General features: G+C 37.2%; 1 protein-coding gene and 1 long non-coding RNA gene across 2 annotated transcripts in view; one reads left to right on the forward strand and one right to left on the reverse strand.

Moving 5' to 3' along the window:
• The window catches only part of LOC105463297 (anoctamin 3), a 485,486-nt gene that overhangs the window by 374,297 nt on the left and 83,713 nt on the right, over positions 1 to 27,476 (reverse strand). The gene's annotated exons all lie outside the window — the stretch shown is intronic.
• LOC139357486 (uncharacterized) lies at positions 6,752 to 23,792 on the forward strand. The gene is made up of 5 exons (XR_011610742.1): positions 6,752 to 6,882; positions 15,257 to 15,338; positions 15,860 to 15,954; positions 20,304 to 20,357; positions 23,679 to 23,792. It is a non-coding gene; the product is annotated as an uncharacterized lncRNA (long non-coding RNA).

Consider the following 27,476-nt stretch of genomic DNA (forward strand, 5'->3'; position numbering starts at 1 on the left):
ATTTTGCTTCAACTGAGTTATTGAATATATAAGATAATTTAAGTTGAGCATCTTCTAAGAATTAGCATATACTTTTTCTATACACCTGTTCCACAGACGCATATCCATAAGGGAAACTCCTAGCAGTTTGTTCCTATGTGACTGCCAAAATCTGGGCCAATCCCTTTTAGCTGGTCTTTAGTCTCCCCATCTATAATGAGGAGAATGAGACTGATCTCTAAAATAATTTTCAATTCTTACATACTTGGTTATTTAGTTGGTGTGTGCTATAAAATGGAGGTCAAATGTCGAGAGAGAGAAGGAGAGCTAATGAGAGAGAGAGAGAGAGAGAGACGGAGCTAAAAGGAAAACAAAAATAGCATAGGGAAGATGTAAAACAACTTGTTTTTAAAAGTAAGGTGTGTGTCTGTGTGTGTGTCTGTGTGTGTGTCTGTATGTGTGTCTCTGTGTGTGTGTCTCTGTGTGTGTGTGTGTGCACGCGCGCGCGCATGCTCGCATGGTCATCACACTTCCTCCATACTCATATCTGTGCAATTAAACCACAAATGAAGGAAAAAACATGCCAACATACAGACTGGTCTTCCTCAAATTCCTGATAATAACCCCACATGAGGGATTAATGGTGCCCAGCAGTCAAAATATGTTTGCCAGGTCCAGTTATTCTCCCACTCTCCTAGAAGACTACTTCATATTTTATTCCTTCATTTCAAACCATGTCTTCCAACACCTCCTCCCTATATCTCACTCTTAGCTGATAATTTGGCTTCCTATTTCACTGAGAAGATTGAAGCAATGTGAAGAAAACTTCCACAGCTCCCACCCACTTATTGGCAACTGTATGATCATATATTCTGCCTTCCTGACTGATAGTCTAGATAAATGGACTGTATTGCAACAAAGGTCATCTCTTCCACGTATGGAGTAGTTTCTATCCCCCACCCCTACTTCGGGACAACAGCCCAATAATTCTCCATACATGTTCTCTCCCTACAGAATCAGGTCCAGTCCCTGCACCCACTGCCATTCTAGTTGATAATTATCATCACATATAAGCATGCCAGCCTCCGCCTCCCAACTCTAGTTGACATTTATCATCACTATACAAACAGATCTTCTAATCCCTAAATAAAAGGGAAAAAAAGGCAATCTCTCTCAATTCCAGTTTTCCTGGTGGCTTCTTCTCAACTTAATTGTTGCCTTTTGCTCTACTAGTCCACAAAAGCAGATAAAGTTAGAACCAAAATTTACTATTTCAAATTCATTTTTCTAAAATCCTCTACAGTATTTATTTGTTTTCTTCTTATCACTTCACTAAGACTGTCAAAATTACCAATGACCTCTTCTTCACCAAAGTCATTGATGAATTCTTAACCTTCAGCTTCTTTGATATATCAGGGCCGTGGTATATAATTAATCACACTTTCCTCCTTGATACACTGCCCCCACTTAGCTTTCAGAATACCGCACTGTCTTGATTGTTCTCCAGCCTCACTAACTGCTCCTTTTCAGCCTCCATTGTCATTCTTCTCTTTCTTAACTTTTTAACTTTGCAAAACCCCAGAGACCTCAAACCTTAGACTCTTCTCTTTATTTCTTATGCCTGCTAATTTCATCCTGTCTCATGGTTTTATATATCAGCTGTAGAATGATACTTCCTAAATGTACACCTCCAGTCCAGATCTCTCTTTCTCACTCCAGATTTTTAAACCACATGTATGTCTTCTTCACATTTCCATTGGTCTGAAAGAATCAAGTCCAAAGTCAACATTCCCAAATAATCTCTCTGATCTTCGCTGCCAGACCATATTCAGTCATTATTTTGTCATTTCAATTGATGGAGAAAAGCTTGGGGCCAAAAATCTTGACTCTTTTTATCTCATAACCCTCATTCAATCTACTTTCAAATATGTCCGAAATCTAACCATGACTTCTCACCATCTCCACTGCCATCATCTATCATACATCTCCTAAATGATCTTGGTCTTGCCAAAGACAAATGATCTGTCTCCATTGCCCAAAATGATGGTAGGTTTGGGTTTGGAAATGAGTAGACATGAGTCAGGTGATATTAACATAAAATTCAGCTAATACAACTCCTTTGTTTAAAGGGCTTCCTTCATTCAGTGAAGTCCCACTTTACTCAGAGTAAAAGGTTAATTACTCAGAATAATTATATGAAAACAAGCCCTACAAGGCCTGAAATAATCCTGCTTGGCATTGCAAATATTGAAAACACAACTCTTTCAGTGAACAGTTATTCCATACCCCTCATACTTCCATGTGTAGGGACTTCTGTTGGGGAAAAATTCTAGTTTATCTGGATTATATGATTTTTTAGCTTAGAAAATGTCTAGGAAAGATTGGTTCAGCAATTTATTTTTTCCTCTCCATTTTGGCCTGTTTTCTCTCTCCTGTCACATGGTATGTGATCCATCCCTGTGTGGGGTGCCCTGGGATCCCCTGGTTGTGCCAGTTACTGGGTGGGTAGTTATTAGATTGAGGATGAGGAGAGAAATTTGGGCAAGCTCCTTTGGCCACATATCTAAGTCCTATTTTCCAGCTTACATCAATTCACAATTGACGTTTTGATCTCTGTCTCTATTTCTAGCATTCTTTTTCTCAAATATTTTCTGAGAATCCTGATAGAGAAGATAAAAATGTTATCTACTGATTCTGTTGACATCCCAACATGTTTAAGGATTGAGATACTAGTTTCCATGCTCCTCGTTTTTGCAGGCACCACCTGCAGATAGGAAGGAGGGTGTAGTGGAAAGAATGGGGCTGTGGTGTCAGATGGTCTTGGCTTCTCATGTCAGATATGTTACTTACTGATTATGTCACCCAGAGTCAAGTTATTTAACTTCCTCAGCCTCCTTTCCCTGATATAAACAATGGCATGAATAATGACTCTCTCATTGCATTGTTGCGGTGTTAAAAGAAATGATACACATGGAGTTCTTAGAAGGAAACTTGGTACAGATGGATACTCAGAATTATTGCGTTTTCCTTTGTAGCAGTAACCCACTGAATGAATGATTGAAATCAAGATAAAAAGTTGTTTACAAACTATACAAGTTGAGTTGTAGGAAGAGCATTTTGGGGAAAATGAGCAGTCTTTTATTTCGAAGGGAGAACAAAAAGAATTATCATCTTGGAAAACTAAAGTAGACTAGTGACAATAAAAAGGCACCAGTAAATCTGTCTGAAATGTCTACATTAGCTAATGTGGGTGGATTAAGAGGACCCTTGATTCGTTCAGCCCACTGCCTGTGTTCCGCATAATTACAAGTGCTTATGGCTTATGCAAGAATGTTGTTGATCATTATATGACAGGCCCACAAGTATTTGTCTGTGTTAAAACAGCGACACTCACTGGTTATTTGTGATACTGACAGAAATCCTCCCTACTAAAAAACATCCCATTATAAAGCAAAATTTAAAATGATCCTCATAAATATCAACAAGCCAAAAAAGGGATTAAAAAAAAAACACAGATATACTGGAGGGTAAAAAGAAATTCACGCACACATAAACATACACAAACACACACACACACACACAAACACAATGGTTGATGCAACTTGGGATGTTCCGCCAGGAGAAGAAAGAACAGTCAGTGATTACTATTTTTAAATTATAGGAAGTAAGCTAAAACATAAAATCCAAAAGTATATCATATAAATATTTTGATCAATATAATTTTAAGAGTTATCCAATATGAAATGAGCTATCCTGGGTGTGGCTACCTGTCTCCAGAGGTACTCAAGTGTATTTTGAACAACCATTGACCAGAGTACCCTAGAGAAGATTCATATATAACATTAGGAATTCTAGATGATCTCTAGAAGTGTTTCAGCTTCAAGTTCCTGATACTCAAAGGCTCAGAGCAAATCCACATTTACATGGCTTGGAAGCTAATCATATTTCTCATAGTAAAAGCTGTCTCCTTCGCTGATATATATATATATATTTATGTATGTATATTTATATATATAACTATATCTATATCTATATCTATATTATGAAAACATTTTCTTAATTGTTAAGGCCCTACTGGCTGTGGAAAGGTGAGTGCTTTTCAAATCAGTGTCTGTTATTCATCAATGATAATTACTCACTGCAGTGAGATATAATAGAAGTATCTCCCATGTCTCACCTGTTGGATGATTTTATGTCACCCAACACAAGATAGTAAGAATGATTGACCCCCTGTTTTCCTAACCCCTAACCTCAGTAAAATATTCAATTCTTATGGTAAAACTAATCTCAGATTCAAGGAGGAAATCAATCTGTGTGAGCAACCAGTAGGACACTACCCAGAGGTCATATTATATTTTCTGTCCCTCATAGGCTGGTAAAAGAGAGACATGATCTGAGTATCAATGAGTTAGATATGCTGCTTAATATTCATAATCCCCGAAAGCATTGAAGAGAGTCAATTAATCTGGGGCCAGGATAAGCTGGAGCATCTCTTGTAGATGTTTTGTCATTTCTTATTTTAGAGATGTTTAAATTTGGAGATTCATAAAAAACTGCCAACTTGCCTAAGGCAGTAGGGTTTTAATAAACTCATTTATATAATGAGAACTCATTTTTCTTAGGTAGCAAGAACATTTTCATATATAAATCAGTGCACATAAGATCAATTGCTAACACAAGAGAAAATGCAACCTTACTGTCCACCGCCAATTTACGACTGAGAATAATAAACCACTTTGTTTTCATTTCTTTATTTTGAAAAAGAAACACCTACTTGGACAATAAACAGCAGTGGCAGCAATTATGTTGAAGTTTGCTATTTCAACCATTCCCCTCTTCAGTTAGCATTGGGGTGTTGATATCACAAGATAATTTTCAGGTTTATGAGTAAAAACAGAAACATCTAAAGAGAGGCAGCTCTGTAATTTCAGAGTAGAAAGGAGACAATTCCATGAAGAACATAAAAAGGGTGGAAACATGGGTGGGAATGGAGCATGGGAGGAATTTGGCTCAAAGTGTTAGGCTCTGTTTTCTTAGATTTATTTCCAAACAATAGCATCTGCAAGAACCAAACCCAGAAATATATTTAGAAACATCTTTAAAATTTTCAATCTGATCTGACATCTGATGGAGATTTGAGGTATTCTATTTCACACCTGAACATTTCTAGAAATACGTAATTTTAAAATAAATTTAAAAATTAATAACTTTTTTGGCTACATGATAGCTTTATGTATTACAAAATATCATTTAATGTCTTAAATTAGGCTTACTGCTATCTATTATTATTTTTATTTATTTATTTATTTTTATTTGAGACGGAGTCTTGCTCTATCACCCAGGCCAGAGTGCAGTGGCGCAATCTGGGCTAACTGCAAGCTCCGCCTCCTGGGTTCACGCCATTCTCCTGCCTCAGCCTCCGGATTAGCTGGAACTTGCAGGCGCCTGCCACCACGCCCATTTTTTATTTTTTATTTTTTATTTTTATTTTTTGTATTTTTAGTAGAGACGGAGTTTTACCGTGTTAGCCAGGATGGTCTCGATCTCCTGACTCAAATGATTTTTGATATTGGTAAAGGAAAAACAAAGACCTTATTATCATAAGAGGTGTATAAAATAATGTGTTAGAAAATGGGTGAGCTGACGCCGTCGCGGTGGCTCATGCCTGTAATCTCAGCACTCTGGGAGGCCGAGGTGGACGGATCACGAGGTCAGGAGGTCGAGACCATCCTGGCCAACATGGTGAAACCCCATCTCTACTAAAATACAAAAAACAAAACAAAACAACAACAACATAATTACCCTGGCATGGTGGCACACGCCTGTAGTCCCAGCTACGCAGGAAGCTGAGGCAGGGGAATCGCTTGAACTGGGGAGGCAGAGGTTGCAGTGATCCGAGATCTGCCACTGCACTCCATCCAGCCTGGCAACAGAGCGAGACTCCGTCTCAATAAGTAAATAAATTAATTAATTTAAAAAAAAGAAGAAAATGACCCAGCTGAAAGCCTGTCAACTGGCGACATCTACATTCATTGCCTCAGATATGTTGATGTCTATTAAATACCAAAAAAATGAAAGACATAAGATTTTTTCAATTTGTTTTTAAAGTTTGAAAGAAGAATGATAAAAATCAAACTGTAGTAAGTCACAGGCAGTCTTTCTGAGTGAGGGGCAAAGTCACTGTGTAGGTGATGGAGCCAGAGAACACGATCTGAATCTTGCTTCTGTCAATTTTGTTGCATGACCCCACAAAGGTTGCTTAATCCTACTGAACCTCGGTTTCTTCACTTGGGGAGTAGTAATGATAATATCGCTAATAATAGCAATCATGATTTCTAGAATAGTGCTATTCTATTTAGCCATTCCACAATGCGTATATATTTTGAAACAACATGTAATACTTGATAAACATATACATTTTTTATTTTACAATTCAAAATAAAATTTAAAAAATAAAGTGAAACAAAACAGCACTATTTTGAAGATCCAGTGATATCATAATATATAAAGCAGCAGCACAGTGGCTGGTGTGGATAAACACTAAAATACATAGAGGCTCTAGAATAGCTCAATGGCTCTCTAACAGTCCTATGGAATTCATGTAGAAAACATGGTGACAGTCTTGAGGCAATCATCGTATTTTCAGGATAGATCAGTTTCTGACCCTCAAGAAAAGATTATAGACTATAATTTCCAAATGTGTGGACTGTAGTTCTCTAAATGTATTTTATTTCCACCGGACCCACTTTTTACTCTTATTCTTTCAGCTCCTACTGCACATCTCCCTGCAGCTCTCCAAACAGACCCTGTTCCTGTGGACTCCTCCACCAAACACAGAGAGACTCTTCCATTGAAGTGCAATCAGAAACATTGGCAATGCAAGAAAGCTACAAAACTATTTAGGTAAATAACACCCAAATCCTAGTTACATCACTTGAGTGAGTTATTTAATCATTCTAGTGCCAGTTTCTTCACCTATAAATTGCTATTGTAATACTGTACCAATCTGATAAACTTATTGAGGAGAATAAATTTAATGTGAAAAGCATATGCAAAGTGCAAGGACATGTAAGTAGATGCTCAAGAAAGTTTAATGTCCTTTTTATCGCTGTGGCTCAATTTCTTCATTGTAAAATGATGGATTTGTGCAGGTGATCTTTTAGTCTCTGTTAGAGTGAAATATTCTGTCTCCATATGTTTCCATAAAATGATCTTTGCTTTTTAATGGGTTTCTTCTACATATTACAAAGCAAAATGTGAAAAACAACAGGAATATATATATATATTTATATATACATATATATTTATATATTTATATATGTATATATAAATATATATTTATATGTAATATTTATTTATATATATTTATATATAATTTATAGACCCACTCTAGACTGAAATTGATTCTTTTGAGTGTCAAAAATTCCAGAAGCATAGGTCTCATTGTTTATCAGTAATCTAAACCTGGATCTAGTTCCTGGAAATAACAATTGAGCAAGTTGTAAAAAATCATCAGGGAGAAAAAAATGCTCACTAGAGTAACAGGGTAAGAGAAGGATTTTCGGAAAAACATTAGCCTCTCTTGTTTTTCTATTCATGTATTTTTTCAAAAATTCTTTGAAAACGTTGTATTATGTTAATTAGATCCTGTATGCCTTTTTATTTAAGTTTTGCTTATTTTAGAATATGAGGCAGAAACTCACAATAATGTTTTCATCAATGGCCTGTGCCAATTTAGAAGAATAATTTACCTTTTCAAAACACCTTTTAAAATGGGTATTAAGTATATTCATTAGAGGATTTGGATTAAGGTGAAGTTGACCCAAATTTGTTGCCTTTAATTTAAAGATATGGGGTGGATTTTCTAAGGGCAACTTTTATTCCAAAAAAATACGTGAAGTGTGGTAGTATAAAGTAGCAAACGTTTGAAGTAGAATGAAAAATCAAAAACCGTATTTTATAAAATAATAAAATTATCAAGTTATTTGATATCTTACTCATTGCCCCACTAAAAAAAGGATATTTTCAATTGCTTTAAATTTCACATAATATGATTTTTTCAAGTGTATAAACTGAATTTGCTTTTCATTGGTTGATTTGTAAATTAAAAAAACAAATAAACACCGGCCACCTGCTGTGTTGTAGACACTGTTCTTGAGGTTGAGAGAATAATGATAAGACACCTCTAAATATTTCTCTTAGAACTTTAGATATTTATACCAATTCCTCATTGAAATGTAGTAAAGTAAGAGTATCATCTGAATCAGGCACAAAGGTCTCAATAAGTAATTGTTTTATTCATTGTGTGGATGTTAGGTTAATTCATTGAAAATCAATTCATAAAACCCAGCTTCCTAAATTGCCAATTAACTACAAAGCAATTACTCAAGTGATCAATTTCTGCCAATGACCAATTTTCTACATTCATCAAAGCTTGTTTTTTCAATGTAAATAAGGCTTTTATATTCATATTAAGAACAACGGTTTTAATAATCTTTGAAGTGTTCTATGAAATTTTAAGCTTTTTATGTTTAATATTTTTAATTAATAAAAATATTTTATTAAATTTCAGGAACTTGGGATTTTAAAAAAATCTTAAATATTTGCACACAAGTCACCACTATACTTTCTAGAATAGTTGAAATTAACATTTCAAGATTGTCACATATCTCCTTGTGTCACGTAGCACAGAAATCCCAAATCCTGACATTGCCCCCAGATCCTTTCTGGCCATGACTACCAAGTACTCTATTATTCTAATAGAGGACAGTGATAGAAGTGAGTAGAATATTTAAGGAGATCAACTGTGCATGAGCATACTATAACTGAAGTGATAAGAAGATCAATTCCAAAACTATGCCAGGTACACTTTGGAATGCACAACATAATTTGTTTGTATTATATACAAGTTTTCCTTTTGTATTCTTGTTTAGTTCAGGATAAAGCTGCATAAAATAAGTTGCTAGTCCCCGAGGAGCTCAGAAATTGTCAAAGGTCAAAGCAGAGACTTCCTGAAAATAAGACACTGAGGAATCATAGAGTTCATAGAGTTCATAGTGGAGAGCTGCGAGCTCTGGGGATGTAAGAGACAGGACAATTCTTGATGGCCTATCGAGAACTAGGTGTCAAAGCTGGGGCTGCCATGATAGCAGCTCAGTGATACTTGTTGTGTTGAGGGCACTTGGGAATTGAGAGCTACATTCAAAATTTAAAAACAATGCGCTAAAGACTGGCAAGACAACCTGGGGGATGGTAGCTTGCTAAACCATGGTTAACAAACGATTTTTAATTTTATCTTCCTAACAGCGTCTCATATAATTTTTTTAAGCTAAAAGTGGAAGGAGGATTCAGTATTCATTCAGTATGTCAGCAATATTTAGTATGTCATTGATATTATAAGAATATATTCACAAAAGTAAAAATCAGTAACCACATTTGAGAATACAATTACTTTAATAATGCTGATATGAATACAACCTAAGTGCAGCTATTTGTCAAGATAATCACTGAGGAATTAACCTACCTCCTCCAGAATGACAAGGAGGCATAATATAGCAAAGATCTTATGTTTGAAAGGTAGGTTTGGACTCAAGTATTCATTATGTGATATACTAGCTCTATGACTTCAGAAATATCATTCAACTTCAAAGCCAAAGTTTGGAATCCATATGTGATCAATAAAATAAGATACCTAACACACAGAGTTGCTATGAGGATAAAATGTTATCCATAGTAGGAAAAATCTGCCATGTACATACATTAAGTAATCAAGGCACGCTCACACTTCAAGGCTGCTCTTGTGAATTTTTGTCCTGTGTCCTGATGTTCACAGAAATAAAAGCACATGAATTATTTTAATTGTATATGAGAGAGGCAAACCCACTGAAAAAGACCCAGAGAATGGGGCTGGAACTCTACCATATACAGAAATATGTTAGAATATACATATACATATATGTATGTACACCTATTATATATATATTATACATGTATACATGTATATATACAGATATTAGAATCAAAGGTAATGTATATGAAAATTCTTGGCAAAATAGGCAGTGCTATATAATATTATAATATATAAATATTAAGGATTATTATTATTAGAATGATTATTGAGTGCCAAATATGTTTTAGGTTTGGTGTCAAATTACCTGTATTCATAATCACCAATGTTCACAATGAGTATTATTATCCCATTTTTACTACTGAGTATGCTCAGTTGAAAAAATGAAGTTAATTGCTTAGTAAAACATAGAGCAAATGTGTGGTGTTCCCAGCACCTAACTCCAAGTCTGCTGATTTCAAGGCTTATCTGTTTCCTGTTACTTTTTTTTGCCTGTCATTATAAATCCCACACAGATAAATCTCAATTGATGGCAGTTTATATTAAGAGATAAAATGTGAAGAAAGTAAAAAATTGATTTAAAAAAACTTAGAAGTGATTATTCTAGTCTACCTTGGACCAGAATTGAAAGAGAAGAGAATAAAAAAGAACAAGCTTGGTAATACTCTACTGAATCACTCAAGGAATTTTGGGCTGCAAGTAATAAAATGCTTTATTAAATATGAATTAAATGAGATTTTAGTAAATTATGTCAATTTATAATAACTCCAGATGTAGGTGGTTTTAGAATTGATTCATCAGCTCAATGTCATTAACTGGAACTCAGGCTCTTCTTTGCTTTTCTCCTCTGCCATTATCAGTGGTGGTACAAGTCCCCCTCATGATCACAAGCAAATGCTAGCATTCATATTCACAAATAATGATGTCTGAAAGCAAGAAAGGGAAAAAAATCATATTTGTCTATGTTTCTGCAGATGAGAAATACTTTCCAGAAACCACAAATGTTCTTTCCGGTCACACTGGCCAAAACCAGGTCACGTGCGCCTTCCTAAACCAGTTTCAACAAAATCGCAGAGGATTACCATTGATTCTGAAACCAATAATCCTTCATGTGTAGGGTTCCAAGAGACAGCCCCACATTCCCTGGGCACTTCGCCTCCTCACCCTTGAAGGAAAGAGTCCTGTGATCATCTAAGAAAGGGGGAATGGCTCTTGAAAGGCAACCAGTGGGTTCTGCCCTATGTACCTACTGATAATTTCTGCCGTAACTAATGAACTTGAACCACAGAAGATATTACTTAAAAACTGCTTGCATAATATAGTATTCAATATTCTTAAGGTAAGAAATGCAATTTACTATGTGATATTTGAAATGATAAATTCTCCTCTGGTGAAGTCCCATTGTAATAAAACATAGAGCAACTCACCTGGTTTTTCATCCTTATGTAAAGGAAGAAATATGCTGCTAAACAATTCTACACTCAATTTATAGTCACTATAAAATTTTACAAACCTCTAAACTGAATATCTAATGAAAAAGAGCTAAAATCAATGTTTAAAAAACTAAAGGAAACTATTCTTAAAAATGGAAAAGAAGTCATGATGACATTTATTTGTGCTCTTCATTTTTTTTTTAAATTTAAATTAACATCCATGTCAATTGTTTTCACCCTGAGAAACTTCCTTTAACGTTTCATATAAGGCCGCTCTGCTAGCAAAGAATTATCTCATTTTTTTTTGGTTTTGTTTATCTTGACATGCCTTTATCTCACAGAAGATTATCTCACAGAAGATAAAGGCATGATCTTTCACACTGAGAGAACCCATTAAAAGGGTTCTCTGAATATGAGAAATGGTATTGTCTACCATGTGATGACTTGTTATACCTGGGCCCATCCATGTTCTGTCTATGCCACATCAGAAACTCAACATGTGTAGAAATGAGTATTTGCAGTAATAATATAATTTCTTCTATGTGAATAACTCACGCCTAAATTACTTTCTGGTCTAATTAAGACATGTCTTAAATTGCTTACCAATGATCTACAAGATACTTTGGAGAATTCATCTGCTTATGGCTCTGCCAGTTTGAAAATGGCGATAAATTCACTGAATCTCTTGTCCTGCGCCTGGGATGATTCTGTAACAGATTCGATAGTCAAAGTGCAGATGCAATAATCTATCAGCCAAGGCATTAAGAGGTAGGCAGAGGCAGGCACTTCTTTTATCTTATAATATTCACTCGTGAAAACCAATGCCACATAAAAGCTTGATTTCTGGGGAGCACCATGCTGCAAGAAGCCCAAGCCATGTAGACAGGCTCTAAAGAATTGGCCGGGAGAGGTGGCTCACGCCTGTAATCCCAGCACTTTGGGAGGCCGAGTCGGGTAGATCGCTTGAGCCCAGAAATTCGAGACCAGTCTGGGCAATGTGATGAAATGCTGTCTCTACCAAAAACATAAAAATTAGCCAGGCGTGGTGGTGTGCACCTATAATTCCAGCTACTCGGGAGGCTGAGGCAGGAGAATTTCTTGAACACAGAAGTCAAAGGTTGCAGTGAGCCAAGATCATGCCACTGCACTCCAGCCTGGAAGACAGAGCTAAACTGGGTCTCAAAAACAAACAAAGAAACAACAACAACAACAGACAAACAAAAAACAGAAAACAACAACAACAACAACAAACAGAATGAAGCATTTTGTGAAAAGAGAGACGTGGAAATGCCATTTTGGAAGAAGACCTTCCAGCGCCAGCCATCCCAGGTGGAGCCAAATGATCAGAGATAAAATAATTTTTCCTGAATTCCCGACCTACAAACCCTCTGGCTTTCACTATTGGGTAGTGTTTAATGCAGTAAGAGGTAACAGAAATATTCCCCATATCCAAGCTACTAATGTGCTCTGTTAGTGAAACAGGAAAGGTTCCCTTGTTCCCCATGCAGGGCATGCGACAGGGGGAGTGGCTTGCTTCCTTGGTGCCCTGCTGCTCAAACCTCTAGGGGAGCATACAGACGGGCTGGCTGTGGGACTCTGACCATGCGGCAGTGTCTGGGGGTGAATGTTTACAGCTCCTGAAGCCCCAGTAGACCTGTGTTACAGCGTGCTCTTTTAGTTTTGCCATCTATAGTCTTGTGTTAATCAGTTCAATTAGACCCTCTACCTTGTCACAAGGACAGACGGCTTTCTGTATCCTGGCTTCTTGCTTTGGTGTACCAGAAGAATCGGATCACACCTGGGCTTGAAGAATGAGTGCAAAGTCGTATTGAGTGGAAGTAGCTTTCAGCAGGTAGAGGAGCCAGAAGGGAGGTGGTTTTTCTCTGGAGCTGGACCAGTTGGTGACCCATGCTCTTCTCCCACTGCCCTGGCCATCGTTCTGTCGGTGGATGGACTGCCGGCATGCCGGTGCCTGTTGGTGTGCTCCTGACGTCCTCTCCACGTCCAGCCACTTGTGTGTTCCTCCAGCTATGTGTTCCTCTTGACATCCAGCTGCTTGCATCTTCTTTCACCCAGCTGCTTGTATATTCTTTCGCCGATCTGCTCCTCTCGACGTCCAGCTGCTTGTGTGCCTGCCTGTTAGGGTCTTGAGGGTGTGTCAGGCCATGGTGGTCTTGGGAAATGCAACATTTGGGCAGGAAATGCCTGTCCTCACCTAGGTCCATGGGGGTGGAGCCCGAGCCAGGGACCTGCCTTTCTCTACCCAGCACTTCCCTCCCGCCTTCCCGTATCATCAGCTCTACTTCAAAATGTATGCTGATCCTGTCAATCTCTCATTCATACCTCCACTGCCCTCCTAGTCCCAAGCAGCATCATATTTTATGAGATGAGTACAAGAAACTTTTAATTATTCTTCCTCCTTTTGCCTGCACAGAAGTCCCTGCACGGAAGCCATGGTTTTCTTTCAAGTTAAATCAGAAAATAATACTGCTTTACTTAAATTCTCCATTGATTTTCCATTGTAATTCCAGTACATTGGTTCATGGTGGCCTATAAAGCCGTCATTAATTACCCATGTTTACGTCTTTGATCTATCTCCTGCCACTTGCCCTCTTGGTTACTGCGTTCTACCCTATAGTGTCTTCTTGATGTCCCTGGAACACACTAAGCTCATACCTGTCCCACGGTCATTGTTCTTGTTTTCACCTTTGCCTGAAATACTCTTCTCAAGTCCCTCACTGACCCACTTTTTCTCACTGTTCATCTCTGCTTATTTTCTCTAACGAAAACCCTTTCTTAACAACCCTAGATAAAATTGCTTCCACCCAGTTAATAGTCATATGACTTTAACCTGTTTTACTTTTTTATAGCACTTATCAGAGCCTAAAACAATTGTATTTAGTTGTTTTTCATTGTTTATTTCTCCTCCATTAAAATGTATAAAAGGAGACCTGATATGTATGGTTTACCTCTATATTCCTAAGGCCTAGGCCATTGCTTGAGAGTAGGCCCCCTATAGTTGTTGAATGAATGTGATGTTAAAATCATTCCAAAATCCATTACCCCGAAACTTTTTATTATTAAACGACTGAAATCTACCAGAAAACCAAAGATTGTGCTAAGCTGTAATAAATTTGAAATCTGGATATTGTACTTCACCTACCTATTGTAGCTTCCCAGAAGGACATTGGCAGGCAAATAGATTTGGCATATTAGATCCATGGCACCATTTAATTTCTTCAATTTACAAATGCCAGTGTTGACTAATTTAGTGTATTCAGATGGCAAAGTAATATTCCTCTCACCTCCTATCCTATCCTGCTGCTTTCTCAGGCATGGTACAGTTCAAAAGAAGAGAATGGTTTGCTTAGATGTTTTCTTTCCCTATTGCTCCAGACCCATAATGGCCAGTGAAATGGGTCTGAAATTGAAAGGAGTGTAGAGGCCAGGGGAAGTATACCTGTTTATTAACCCCAGTTTGTGTTCATTATCATTGAAGCTAAAATGGAAAGCTCTTCTGGGAAGGTCAGAAAAACAAAACAAGGAATCCCTTTCCTACCCACTCATAGAATGCTGACAATTTAAGAGTGCAGATTTATAATTTGTCCTATACGTAGGTTTTTAGAACTTAACAACAACAACAACAACAAGGAAAATCCTACTGTTACTGCCAGCTGACATGGACTCTGTGTCTTTCTGAACAACCAGTCTCTCAAATGTCAGTGATAATTGATACCTCCATCATAAACTTCCACTTCTTTATCTTAAAAGCAAGTAATTAAAGGCAGGCTGATGATTCCACCACTAAATTCACTGGCCTTTCACAGGTGAAGTCAGCGTTGCCAACCACCCTTCTTTTATGCCTCTCCCCTTTACTCTGCTTCCTCACTTAGCCTCCTGGCCTAGCAGACGTTCTGATTTCCCACAGAAAGGAGTGTTATTATCTGCCTTTCAGAATAATCTGATTAATTTTTTGACATTAGTCTACCCTCTACAGTGTGAACAACCCATAATATATCTGGAGAAGAATGTAGAAGAGAAATTAAATTCACAGAAGATCCTCCTGATGCTCTTTGGAGGTAAGCATTTTCTACTATTTGACAAAGTTCTCCATTGGTTTCAATAGCCAAGAGAAGAGGAACTTAGAATTTAAAGAAAATAAATGTGAGTTTCAACTCATCCTCTGCCATTAATTCCAGTTTGATATTTGACTATGGCACTTACATTTCTTTCAGGGCTCCTTTCACGCCTAGTAGGTGGTTTCTAACTAATAGGCTAATTGAGAAACTATAAATTAGTCATTAACAAAGGCTCTGGATTTATAACCTGGATTTGAATCTGCCTGGGTTTAAATCCTGGTTTCACCAATTATTAACTGTGTGACTTTGGGTAAGTTGCTTAGAGTCTCTGTGCCTTTGTTTCCTCACCTGTAAATGAGTGACATTATAATAGTACTTATTATATATTTTTGTTATGAACATTAACAGGATACTGGCTCTGGAACCAGAGTGCCTGGATTTAATGTCTGTTTCTATTGCTTAATGACTGTGTGACCTTCATAAATCACTTGACCTCTCTGTGCTTCACTTCCTCTATCTAGAAAATGGAGATTCTCATCTGCATCACTGGGGTGTTATAAATAGTAAATGAATCAATAAACAGATGTGAGGTACTTAGACCACTGCTTCGCACATGGTAAGCATTCAATACATGTTAGCCATCATTATTTGGAGGACTAAACTAAATACAGCATTCAAAGCTCACAGCATATTTACTAATTGTGTATTACATATTGTGCTAAGAACATGCAATAATGTTCGGGACAGACTGGGCTCTGCTCTGGTGGTGCAGATAGTCAAGTCTAACAGAATATATTAGTCATTCTATCAATTCTGCTTTCTCCTGCCCCACAGTTTCTGACTTGGTAGAAAAGCATGTCAAATATCCATGAACCTAATTTTACTTACAATAACTAGTGACACAATAATTGGGCAGGTAAAGGCAAAATCTTGTGCTTCCATTTATTTATAACACTTTGTTAGTTTATAAACTCCTTCCTGCAAAAATCTGAATGTCTGTTGGCCCAGAGTTCAAGAAAGAAACCAGATTAAGCAGAGAGTCTTTAGAAGGTTCTGGTGCAAAGCTAACGACTCTTAAAAGATAGTCTGGAGGTAAGCCCTGTTTGTTTTAACATTCCAAGAGCTTCTGTACCATCCAGTAACAATAAATATCAGCAAATGAACAGAAAGAACCCCTGCATTTGAGGAGCTTTGTGTCTATCTTGTATGGAGACCAAAGCCCACCCGCATTGCCAGTTACTGAGTGGTGTGTCAACAGCCATATTGCCATCTTCTGGGAGCTTGTTAGAAATGCAGACACTCAGGCTTTGCCCCAGACATGCTGAACTTAACTGTATTTTAACAAGATCCCAAGGCAATTCCTATCACATGAAGGCTTGGGAAATGGATTATATAATTACTATGCAATTATTACACAATTGGTCACATATTAGAATCACCACACATTAGAATCACGGGGGAACTTAAAAAATGATGAATGCTTGGGTTTCAACCAAAATAATTGGGACTTAACTGTATGCCTGAACATCTGAAATTTAAACATTTTTCCAAAATGATTTTGCTGTGCAGCCAGAATTCAGACCCCTGAGCTAAATATTGACAATCCCCAGGCCTTTTTATCAAAATATAACTATTTATTTCATGTGCTCTAAATGAAATAAATGTTAAGGTATACTGAATAGAAATCTTTTGTGGTTAAGAAAGTTCCCTCCTACCCTTTGATTATTTCACATGCTGTTTTCAGAGCCCTGTGAACTATTTCTCCCATTGTCATTTCAGGATTTAGAGTGCTGACCTGCTTATTTTCCTATGGAAGACAATAACCTGATTCCCTGTAGGTTGAACTAATGACCATCTGTTATGATGGGACAATGCTGATTCAAAAAGTGTCGTTTGCCACTTTGTCTGATGTCAGGAGGCAGCACATGAAATCCGAGGGCGTTTAATAGCTCACAACACCTTGTGTGTAAGATCCCCAGCGGAAAGACAACCCCAAATTAGAAACACGTTTCACTGGAAGGGCACTCACTTACTGATACCTTAGGGACTCCACTTTGAGGGATGCCTTTATCATTCATACCTTTCCATGGCATGAATGGAAACCTGCTGAATGCTGCTTCTGTCCTCATGCATTTCACGAGTCAGCACATGACACAGGGAAGGGACACCCAGGTCAGCCCCATCATTGTATCTAAAATCAACGCTTCGAATATAATTGGAATGATTACATACGATTCTACATGTTAAGTGATTAGCACAGCAACTGGTGCCCAGTTGGTTGCTATTATTATTGTTGTTGTTGTCATTAGGATTATGCTTATGCTTATTTTGTGTTATTTATTAAATGAATATACTTATCCCATATGACTCCAACTGCTCCTAAAACTCCCCATGGGTGACAAAATTTGTCTCCCATAATGTATGGCTTTATAAGAAACAGAGATTCAGGGACCATGTTTATAAGATAATCTTTAATTGTTCTTAAATATTTATTAAATATTCATTTAAAATAAGAGTAAGAATGCACAATAAGACGGAACCAAAATAATTTTATAAATCGTAATAACAATGACATCTATCAAATTTTATACAACATGTCTTGCTTTATTTTTAGAGTCTTTTTCCATCACAGTTTAATTTAGGTGCTTTGTTGCCATTATGCAAATTATGAGTTTATTTTTCTTCCTGTATTTTCTTACTCTAAAGTTATTGGTTAAGACTCTTTTAACCAAAAGTTTTTGGTCAGGCTCTTTTACAAAATATGCATTACTATTTTCTAAAAGATAACAAAGTGAACTTTATTAAGATTAAGTTTGTGGGTGATCAGTAAATACTAACCTTACAGCAATTAAAAAAAAAAAAAATTGTACACAGTAAATAAACCACATAGTGGTAGCTCCCCCTAGTGGAAATTCTGAAGTAAAGGTGGCTCTAACAAAACACTATATTTGTAGGCTTGATTCAAATATATCTAGAGATCAGCTATGCCAAATATCCACAAACTTAGAGGAAGAAAGACGTGTATTAAAAATGTGCGGTTTTTTTTTTCTTTTTTTTCTTTTGAGACGGAGTCTCACTCTGTCGCCCAGGCTAGAGTGCAGTGGAGTGATCTCGGCTCACTGTAAGCTCCGCCTCCCAGGTTCGTGCCATTCTCCTGCCTCAGCCTCCCGAGTGGCTGGAACTACAGGCGCCCGCCACCAAACCCGGGTAATTTTTTTTTTTTTTTTTTTTTTTTTTTTTTTTTTTTAGTAGAGACGGAGTTTCACCGTGTTAGCCAGGATGGTCTGGATCTCCTGACCTCATGATCCGCCCGTCTCGGCCTCCCAAAGTGCTGGGATTACAGGCGTGAGCCACAGCGCCCGGCCCGAAATGTGCATTTCTTAAAGCAATAAATCCAGGAAACTATTGATTTAGATTCTTCCACTTCTGAATTGAGAGACCCGCGGGAAGTTAATGAAGCTCTCTCATTCTCTGATTTCGTAAACATATAATGAGTACGAAAACACTCAGTTTACAGGGTTGCTGTAAGGATTAAATAAAATCTATTCCCCACTTCCAGTTTATCTCCACATCAGTAAAAGTCTGCAGTATGCGGGAATCAAATTTGAATCCTCTTTCTCCCTTACTTTGCCTCCCGTTCAACCCATCAGGAATTCGTGTTTTATTCTATGCCACTCCACTCCATATTGGCACCTAATCATCTGGCCCAGACCACCATCACCTCTTGCCTGTATTATTAGAATAGGTCCAAGCTGCCCTCTCTGCTTCCTTCTCGTCTCCATTAGCTTCATGCTGCATGCAGTAGACTGAATGAAAGCTATGTCGTGTCAGCCTCGGGTCCAACCCTTTAATTGCTTCCCACTGCACTTAGAGCACTTCTGGGCCTGTCCTTCAAGGCCTGCAGTTACCTGGGAACTGCTCGTGCTTCCCTCCTCACGCCATACTATCCACCTACACACCTGCCCCAGCGCAGTTCCCCCACATGGGTCAAATACTGCAAGTCTCAGGACTCCTAACTGTTTTTCTCGTTTTTCATGTGTCTAGTTCTGGTGCATCTTGCAGGTGTCAGCTTAAATAACCTTTACAGATTTCCCTATCTAAATTTGGTCTCCTACCTCTCAGTTTTCCTTTTCATGGCATCCCATTGGTTTCCATCAGAGCATTCATTACAATTTGCAGTTAGATGTTTGCTGACTTACTTTCTGTCTCCTCCATTCGAATTTAAGGCATCAAGTCTGTCTTGTTAACCATTAGATTTCTAGTACCCTGGCAAGTTGGTGTTTTAAAGTCTCGATTGAATAGATAAATAGATTGATTCATTTTTATAAAATTACTCGGCACACATTGGCCTGAGAAATCTCACTAAGTGACAATCCTTTTCTCTTTCCAGCAAAGTATGTGCTCTATTAGGTCTCAGTTCTGGTCGTGATTATGAGCTACTCTTCATGTTATACTGATTGTGAAATGTTTTACATAATTAACCAACAATGTAGTTTGTCTTCCCAGGCTTGGAGAACAGATTTACACTGAAGCAAATAAACCAAAGCCCAGAGTCACTCATTTCCCCTGGACCTTCTAAGAACAAAGAAAAAAAATGCTCTCTCTCTCTCTCTCTCTCTCTCTCTCTCTCTCTCTACATATATATATATATACACACACACACATATTATTTGTTTATTTTGGTAAGACACGGTTATGCTAACAGACTGGTGAATGTAACATTAATTCAAACAGGATTAGAGAGTAGCTCCTACACAAGAAAATGTGACATGCAATAACAACATATACCTCGTATAAGAAAGGAAATTGAAAGAAGACTTTCCATTTTTGACAGTAATCTGAAAAATGTATATGGCAATACTAATAAGTTATGAAGCAAACCAAAAATTTAAAAATTATAATGCAAAATAGTTCATCAACCGTTTTAGATGAAGCAATGATTTCTCTTTCAATGTTTTTCTGTAGAAAATATTATTAAAATGCATTCAAATAAAGACTCAAGGAATATGTGGTCTACAGGTAAGAAAAATAATTATAGAATTGTGATAGGTAGTTACTAAGACACATACCTCGTATTATCTTTCTGGATTTTGTGAGTGATGTTTGTGGGTTTTATAGCCATTGACAAATATATAATTTCTTTTATTTCCTTATTCACTTTCTAATTCAAAATTTATAATTTTGTATTCTTTTTATTCAAAAATTTCCCCAAATTTAAGACTACTGAGGTTTCATGGAACCTGAATCTTCCCTGATGCTTGGTGAGATGATACAGACTAAGTATTGTTTTCAACTGGATACACTGGAAATATATTCTTGTTTTTGTTTTCTTTTTAGTTATGTTAATTTGTTTTTTAAAAATGACACAAAGTGGCCTACACAATTCCAACAGTAGTGGATTCAATTTCAATTTCTTAATTAAAAAATATATCTTATCTTTTAGAGAAAGGAGTAAATACACATAGTAATATTTTTCAAAGCCAAGAAGAAATGGAATAAAAGAAAATACTATTGGAAAAAGATCAATCTAAAAGTTAAATTAATATGTAGAATGCAGTCTATGACTTCATCTAATTTTATTAGAAGTTCATAAAAGTTTATGTCTGAGCTTCCTAACAACCAACAATAAGAGATAAATTCAGACACATGAATCAGATAATCTATTACAGAAAAAAGAAACAAAAAAATTGAAAACCTGTTTGTTTATGAAAAGCACAGTTCGGATTTATTTCTGGACTTTAGATATATACTTTTCTTTGTAGCTGATGCAGAAAACACTCCATAATGATATGAACAGCATCATCAACTACATTTTCAAGTAAAAAAATGAGTTTCAAAAATTTTTGTCTAACACCCTCTGAAGCAGGTTAGTGATATAAGTAAAATTTAGGAAAAACAAGCTCTATTGACTGCCCAAATAATGTATCCCCCAGCCCTGCTTCACAGGCCCCTGCTGCTAGTATTCCAAGAATAGAGTATGTCAATGCAAAGTACTGGTTTTCACGTTTTTGCTTTGGCCTGGGAGGATATGAATTGTGACTAATCCACATGGTTGTATAGATGAACTACATATCTTCATATGCACATGTGCTGGATTGGAGCAAAAATATTCCAAAAGAGATGAGGAGCTTCATGAAGACGTTTGCCTGAATGTCTTCAAACTTAACTTGCTGGCCGGGCGCGGTGGCTCAAGCCTGTAATCCCAGCACTTTGGGAGGCCAAGACGGGCGGATCACGAGGTCAGGAGATCGAGACCATCCTGGCTAACACGGTGAAACCCCGTCTCTACTAAAAACTACAAAAACCTAGCCAGGCGAGGTGGTGGGTGCCTGTAGTCCCAGCTACTCGGGAGGCTGAGGCAGGAGAATGGCATGAACCCGGGAGGCGGAGCTTGCAGTGAGCTGAGATCCGGCCACTGCACTCCAGCCTGGGCGACAAAGGGAGACTCTGTCTCAACAACAACAAAAAACCCAAAAACCAAACTTGCTATAGTTGCAGAAGGACAATGAGCAAAGATAAGTTACTTTCAGGAACTTATCAGCATATCACCCAGGTCTTAGGCTTTAGAATTTTATATAATCTTTAAATGAGCATAAATATTTTCATGCTTTCCTGACAAAATATTTTTATTTAATTGCACCTGTACCTGTTAGAATGTACAAATAAGAATAACAATGTTTTGCCAACTCCTACTTCCCCAAGTGAAAATTCCTAGGGTGGGGTCAAAATTTATTTTGCATAATTAGCTCAGATGAGAAGAGCTTTGTTTGCTGATTTTAGTTTAAGTGTGAAGAGGAACCTCTCCCTCAAGTCATCGGAGGTGAAGTTTGGACAGGTTCTTAGCTAGTAAAAATTTAGGAGTAGGGTCCCTCTAGGCCTATCTCATTATTTTAGTCATAATTTTTCTATTCTCGTGAGGAGTTCAGAGTGGTTCAGAAATGCTCTTTCAAACATGAATATGATTAGGAAATGGTTATTTCCTTTTCATTCATTCAGTCATTCATTTCTTGAACAGAAATTGAGTGTCAACTATAGGATTATAAACATTAATACCAGAGATTCTGAAGCCACTATGACTGTCATTTATGATCTGTATGATCTTAGACAAATTACTTAGCCTTTCTATATCTTTATTTCTTCATCTTCAGAGTAAAGACATTAATGTTAAGTATTTCACAGGGTTATAACAAGAATTAAATGAGACGCTACATGTGAAGCACTTTCAATGGTGTTCGGTATCTAGTAAAGTACTGGCACATCTACTATGTGCCAATGCAGGGGATAAAATAATGATAGAGACAGACATTATTCATGTTCTTACTGATTTTCGTAGCCATGAGAATGAGCCTGTCAGATCTCCGACTCCCAGGAGCATGCATGACCAGCTTCCCAACTGCTGTGCTGTAAAATCTATCACTGCTTTTGTGCAGAGGCCTTATGGCTGCTCCCTGTCAATAACCAAGTATAGCAGGAATACTAAGGCCGCACCATTCCTGGGAGACAGGGAACTCTTCTAACAGGTGACTGATTTTAGAACACATTGGTGCTTACTCGGTGTGATGGTAAATATTGAGTGTCAACTTGATTGGATTGACGGATGCAAAGTATTGATCCTGGGTGTGTCTGTGAGGGTGTTGCCAAAGGAGATTAACATTTGAGTCAGTGGACTGGGAAAGGCAGACCCCCCCACCTCCTAATCTGGGTGGGCACCATCTAATCAGCTGCCAGTGTGGCCAGAATAAAAGCAGGCAGAAAAACGTGAGAAGACTAGACTTGTTTAGTGTTCCTTCCTACATATTTCCCCTGTGCTAGATGCTTCCTGCCCTCAAACATCAGAGTCCAAGTTCTTCAGCTTTGGGACTCGGACTGGCTTCCTTGCTCTTCAGCTTGTAGATGGTCTACTGTGGGACCTCACCTTGTGATCATGGGAGTCAATACTCCTTAATAAACTCCCCTTTATATATGCATCTATCCCATTAGTTCCATCCCTCTAGAGAACCCTAATACACTAGGATTTCGGGATGGTAAAGACTAGTGGGGTAGATGTGATAATAAAAAGAGGTGACACAAGAAAACTCTCTGTGGTGATGTAATCGTCCTTTATCTTGAATTCAGTAGTAGTCGCACAACTCTGCACATGTGGTAAAATGACATGAACTATACACACATATTGCACCAATGCCATTGTCCTGGTTTTGAAATTATACTCTGGTTGTGAAAGAGTTAACAATTGGAGAAGATCATCATCAATAATGGTAGCATAAGAACCCTTGAAAATTCTTTTTCATTAAAGCAATGAGACAACTGACAAGCATCATCAGTGTCATTTTTTTTCCCCAGAAATCTGGAAATGAACCAAAGATTTACACTAATCCAGGGAGAGTTATTGAAGAAAAATGGCTTAATTCATTAACAAATGCAAGTATTTATTTTGCATTTTGACTTATTCTATTCCCATCCTATTCTAATTAGCTCTGTAGTAATCTTAAAACGGCCTACAATCACAGTGAAAATAAGGAGTCTTGAAGTTGCTGGATGGACACAAAATGAGTTTGGGGCCCCTTTAAAGCCTCATTCCCAGTTGTCACTATTTATCCGGTTTTCTGGTTCCCTGGGAGACCCTACTGCAAGGGTATCTTGACTTGACTTGAACCAGTGCTCACAGAAATTTGCAAAAAGACAAATGATGTTAAATATCTTTCCATGTGCTTCTTGACTATTTGTACACTTCCTTGGAGAAATATCTATTCAAGTCCTTTGCCCCTTTTTAATAGGGTTACTTGTCTTTTTGTTGTTGAATTGTAGGAATTCTTTATTCTGCATATGAAATCTTTTTCATATACATGATTTGCAAAGTTCCTTACAATTATGTATCCATAGGACAATCTTTCATTTCATGGACTTGAAAACAACAGCAATAGCAAAGCAATTCAAAGAGGCAGAAATATGTTAAGGATTCTATTTGTACACACTATTTGTGTTGGAATATTATTTCTAATATTATAAAATAATAAATTTAACTTAGGTAAAGTTGTGAAGAATGTTCAACTTCTCTGTTTCTAGACCTGATCTCTTAAAACTTGAAGGGAACTAGTTGAGATAGGGATCCATAAGAAAAAAGCTTCACAGACTCTAGGGAAGAAACATTCATTTTCTCTCTCCTGGATTATTTGGATGGTCACCGGACATTCTTTCTTGCCTCTAGTCTCTCTCACATTCAGTCTATCCTACATACAAAATTGCCTCTTTTCAGGACACTAGAACTTCCCTGACCTTACCATTGAAAGCCATGTAGGGTGATCTGTAAGTACTGGAGCATAAAGGTAGAAAGGTAAAGATGTCCACATAGCAACTTCTATTATAAAAGAATCATAGTATACAAATTCCAAGATACAACACACATACTCACACACACATACACACACACAGACATTAAGTCTAGTTTAGGTTCCCTCAGAAGAAGACTGAGAAAAATTTCAAATACAAATAATGTGCTTAAGTCGTGTAAAGAATACCAATAGCCAGCTGGGAAGGTGATAGAGGAAAGACAGATAATAAAGTATATTAACTTGAGACTTAGGAAATTTAGTACTGTTTGTATTTGAAGTTTTAGCCACTGTAGAATTTTGAAACAGCAGTGCAAAATGTAATGTCTCAAAATTAGTACATTTGAGGTTCAAATTGGTCATGATTTGTGCCAACTCTAGAGAGCCATCTATTGGTTGCTCCCAACTTGAGCTCAGGTAAGTGAGAACAAACAGTAAACAGTAAGTCCTGAAGGGTACATATGACTCTGCACTCCATAAAAAATTTTTAAAACCCAGTCTTAATTGGATCACATTCTAAAATATTCTGTATTGAGTCATTACTTTATATTCTCAACACCACTAAAACCCCAATTTGTTTGCCTCTCTGATCCATTATCCTAATACTGGTTTAATATAGTAGCAAGAGAGTGGTAGCAGTCCCATTCCTCACAATTTTCAAGATTAGTAGGCGGGTGGAAAAGTGTGAGTTTCTTTTCAAGGAAAATGAACACGGGTCTTCATGTTGTTCATCCTAGAGTTAATTGCCAATGCCAGAAGACTGTGATGCTCTGATTAGCCAGATCTAAACAGAACATCAGAATGACAGCAGAATTGAGTGAAGTCAACAGCACCAGAAGCACACAGGCGCACACAGAAGCAGAGAAAGAGAGTCTGGGAGTCATTCCTAGACTGATAGGACCAAGAGTCTTTACTAAAATGATGGAGAGTGGATGCTGGGGTGTGAAAATGGCAGACACCACCAAAATGTCTTACAAGGAAAACCATACATTGAATTAAGCTCAGTGTATGTCCACCCATTTATGCTTGGAAATGCAATGCATCTTCTTTATATATTAAACCCATCTTTTATTCATAAAGATGCCTTTACTGGGAATTTTTTAGATCACAGGCAAACTAACATACCTTAAGAAGACTGTCCAAAACTCACAGTCCAGAGATAATGTAGTATGAAGTTCAAGGTAAAAGTAGGAAAAAGAAATAATCTGGAAAGTTTTACAGAAAGATAATGTTAAGCCAAGAAAAAATTATTATCTATTTGGACAAGTCTCCTAAAGAGAAAAGAAAGAAAATGGAAAAAAGGCATTTCAAGCAGAAGGAACAGCCTATGTGAAAGCATGTAGTTATGAAAAGATATGACTTCTCTAGGTTAGTGCAGTTTGATTTGGCTAGCATCTCAGGATTCAAAATGAAGGAGCAGCAAAAAATTAAAAAAAAGATTTTGGGAGCCAAATTGTGAAAGTTTTATTTACATTGTGTTAAGGATTTATACATTAACTTATTGCCATTAGGATCCACTTAAGGATTCTTAATAAGGAGGTTAGATGACAAGATGAGAATTCAGACATCCTGGGAATCAAAAGAAATTCTTTAATATATATCGTGATCCATCTATGCTAAAGTTTAGATGTAGCATGGACAATTCTATCTTTTCCTTCAAAATTATTTTATCCTTTATTTATATAATGAGAAATATATTGTTTAGCCTTTTACTAAACACACACACACACACTCAATGCATTACTTACAACTGCTTTTTTTATTAAAATGTTACTCATTTAAGTTCATCAAAAATAGTTACTAAGAAAAAAAATCACATGAAGGACAATGTTATTTTGTGAAATAGGGAGATATGTACTTTTTTATGTGGATGGATTTATTTCTGACTTAAATTACCCCTGCCACCAAGTAAGTGAAGGTAGAACCAAATTCCTTCAGTGCAATATGAATGGTAGCCACTAGAGGGCAAGCTTACCGCGTGCTGTGATCAGATACCACACAGCTGCTTTAAATTAGACCACATTTAAGCAACTAAGGTGACCTCAGAGGAGGTCACGAGGAGCCCATTACTGCAAAAGGAGAGGTCAGTCTCTCAAGTGACAGAGATGAAATATCATTTGAGTCCCTTTGAAGTCACGCTGACCAATTATACCCATCAAAGCCCAAAAGTAATGAAAACCAGAGAGGTGAAGGATATCATTCTGATGGAGATGACCTTTAGAGGGAGGTAGGAGTAAGTTTAACCAACTTTGTTTTTACGTGAAAGAGATGGGAGCATATTTCAAACGCATTGAATTGGCTTTGAAAGCGTGGTCTAACCTAGTGTATTCCTAACAGAAATAGAACAAAGTGGGTGATGCTGTTTTAACTGAAAATCATGGCTAGTCTTCTGCTGAAGTATAACTCCTTAGGGAATATTCATTTTATGGAAGTTTATTTGTTTAGAAACGGATCCCTATTTGAACACAAGCATGACCATCCTAAGACAGCCTGTATGCGGTTAGCCTCATTTCACTTAAAGTGTGGGTGTTTTTTGGAAAGAGCAAATAGTTATACAAATACCAAATTTGCCTATAAAAATGAAGCCAGAGTTTCTCGAAGGGGATCTGATGGGCTGCCTGCTTCAGAGTCACCTGGGGATAGTCGCTAAAATTTTACTTCATGAGTTCTTTCCCAGATCTTCCTAATCAGAATTTTTAAGGTAGAGTTTACGCATATGCATTTTTCACAAGAGCCTTTGGTGATTCTTGTCATATGCAATGATATTTGAGGGCAAATAAGTGTGGTATCTTTTGGGATACCGATATGAAAA

Source organism: Macaca nemestrina, chromosome 12, assembly GCF_043159975.1.
Source record: "Macaca nemestrina isolate mMacNem1 chromosome 12, mMacNem.hap1, whole genome shotgun sequence".
NCBI classification, from domain to species: domain Eukaryota; kingdom Metazoa; phylum Chordata; class Mammalia; order Primates; family Cercopithecidae; genus Macaca; species Macaca nemestrina.